A 3,207-nucleotide genomic window follows, 5' to 3' on the forward strand; every position below is an offset into this window, starting at 1 on the left:
CATCACTTGCTGAAACTGTGTCTAGATTTTAGTAACTTATAGTTCAAAGGCCATCAGGATATCTCTCCTAGATATGGTATTTCATTCATAAAGGACTGTAGGGATGAAGAAATCCAAAAGAAACTAAAGGTATTATCTTGGCAGAATTGCTTTGTATAACAATTGCACAATATTGTGCAAATGGGGAATTGCTTTAACAGTTTCTTCTTTTCTTTAAAAATTCTGACATGCTTCCTCCCTGCTCCATGCCATATTTTGATTTTTAGTCTGATGCGATCTACCATTATTCCACTGTGTATACTTGCTTCATAAAGAGACTCTGCCAGCTTGAAAAAAAGAAAGCTGTGTAAAAGATTTGTAATAAATAAAATACTTTACCTAATAACAATAGAAAAGCTCTTTTCTCAGTGGAGCTGGCATAAGTTGGTTGATGGAAATGCTTACAGATATATTGCTACAAGGAAATATAGACACATTCGCATAGGGGTTAGTGGAAGATAAGGACACATTACTGCAACATATGCCTTCCTGAAAGCAGATCACAGTGATGAGAAGTGCAAGAGCTAAATCCTTGGTTTATTAAAAACATCTCTTTCCAAAGGACAAACAGGAAAATTTCAAGTCATTATGATAAAGTGTTTTTGCCTGTTTATAAAACTGGGGTTTTTAGTAGGTTGGTTATGAATTTTAATACCTACAAAAGGGTAAATGTTTTTGTTATAGTCTCTCCAGATAGATGATAGATAGATAGAAAGATGATAGATTAGATAGATAGATATATAGATGATAGATAGATAGATAGATAGATAGATAGATAGATAGATAGATACATAAATAGATAGATAATGATAGATAGAGAGATATTGCTATAGATACCCTTGCTCTGTCAGATATGTTTCATGCAGTTTCAAAGCAGACGATGTGACTGTGACATTTTCTCAGGATTCTTTCCTTCTTTTCTGTTTATTTGTAAGTAAAAGGGCTCTTCTTAAAGCTAAGATCTGAAGATGTCTTGAAGTAGAATTAGGTATCCTTTTCAGCCTTGATGATTTTAAAAAGAGTTCGTGCTAATACACAGGTTTCCCTGCAGGGGGCAGGTGGCCGGTGGCTGGAAGTGTTCAGGTTTTGCAGAAACCAGCCTGAGGCATTCTCCTTTGATTGATTTAAAGGCAAATAGACATTGTTGCCGTGGAGGACAGTGACATCCCTTCTGAAATTGCATTTTCCATTTTATCCCTTCACTGGAACCTTGAGAGAATTTCGTGTACTGGAGAATGAGTCTTCCTATTATATTCTCCTCCTCTCCCTGGGGAATGTTTAGTCATAAGCATGAAAGTTTGATAAGAAAGAGAATAGGACTCTAATCTCAATGAATGTGCATTTTTGTTACTTTTGTTAATTCAAGCAGATCCGGTTTATACCCATAGAGACATATAGAATGAATTCTAGATCTCTCAATAATAAAAAAGTTTTACATCAAGGTGATGGGATATTTAGCAGCAAATATAGGCTTAATTCTGCACTAAGCAGTGCCAAGTTATACCAGTTTCTTCATCTGACATTTGGGGCTAGATAATTGGTTAGAGGAGAGAGTGTCCTACTCATTATAGGGTGTTTAGAAGTATCACTGAACCCTACCCCCCCAGTTAGCACCTCTTCCTTTAGTGACAATAAAAAATTTCTGGGTTCCCAGATAATGCTGATGATGCTCATCCAGAACACATTATGAGAATTACTGTATTAAGGGATATATAGATTAAAAGTAGAGGTTACATGGAAAAAAATGCTTCAATGTCTGTGTGGAATTAAAATAAAAGAGATAGGTGCTTTTATATGCATACGAAATGTTATATATTATATAGTTTTATATTATTCAATTTAAAATTTTAAATTATTGTTTAATAAATTATATATATATACATATCATTGATGTGTACACTGAATGTTCCAGGTTTATAATATAGCTTATTGGTGAAAAATTATTAGCATGAACATTGCATACAAGCCACATCCAATTTAGCTTTTGAGAAAACTAGGAAAGAAACCCAGAACATTATAAGAATTCAATAAAAGTTTACTCATAAAATTACTTATCTAAAGTTCCAAAGGCATGTTCTTTCCACTGTGATTTAAATCGTATTTTACTTTCTATATCGCTTCTGCGGGAGTATTTTTATGACCTACACTCCTGAATTATTTGTATTCCTTCTTTTATGGGAGGTAGGCATATGCCTATTTCTGTCATAAACTACATCTAACTCTTCTAACAGGAAAGAATCTACACTCAAAATTCTGCTCAAAGCTGGTCATTGCCCGGAAATGGATGAAACTATGCTTCAGAATTTGCTGGTCTCTTCTTTACGTGTTCTTTTTGTCTTCTCGAAATTCTCCCTTCCTTGGTAGTTGTAGATACTTTGTGGATCCTGGATTCTTGTCTTGTTGTCCTAAATTCATCAGAAAACCATTGAAATAGTTTGCCCAATGTTGATCAGCTCTGAGGAGAGGCTAAAATGATCAAACTTACTTGACATGAAGTATTGGTAAAAGATGCTTCTGTTTTAAAGGATATTTACAACTTGCTACCACTAGCAAATTTTGAAACTGTGTATAGTGATACATGTTAATGACATTGTAGTAATCATATATAAAAATATCAAATCATTATATTGTACACCTGAAACCAATATAATGTTATATGTCAATTATACCTCGATTAAAAACAAAATGAAAAAAGAGTGGGGAAAAAAAAAAAAAGCACTGCTAGTAATCACCTGCATATTTCTCTTCTTTCTGCTTGGTGTTCTGCTTCTTGTAATATCAGCTGCAGATCCCTCCACTCTATTAATCTATCTGTCCCCACTCATCAACTGACACTCCCTATTTATGAGATTATAGTCTTGTTTTTGGAAAGTTCTATCCCAACCATGTTCTGTGAAATGCTCATGGCTCCCCTCACTGACCACAAATCCCAGACACAATTATACTAATGCCAAATATGCTCCAACCTCTTGTCTTTGTCAAATTTGAACCATCCATCAGGCTGCTCCTGAGCTTTTCCTTTGTATAGATATAGTGGTCATGGGCCCTGGATTTTTTTGGACTTTGCTGGTTTTCCCAGTTCTTTTGTTCTCATGGATACCTTTAAATGCCATATCCTGTTTACTGACCTTTTTTTCCTTGAATGGATTCTATAGAACTTTGCTGAAA

This window comes from Pteropus alecto, unplaced genomic scaffold (genome assembly GCF_000325575.1).
Source record: "Pteropus alecto unplaced genomic scaffold, ASM32557v1 scaffold8, whole genome shotgun sequence".
Classification (NCBI taxonomy): domain Eukaryota; kingdom Metazoa; phylum Chordata; class Mammalia; order Chiroptera; family Pteropodidae; genus Pteropus; species Pteropus alecto.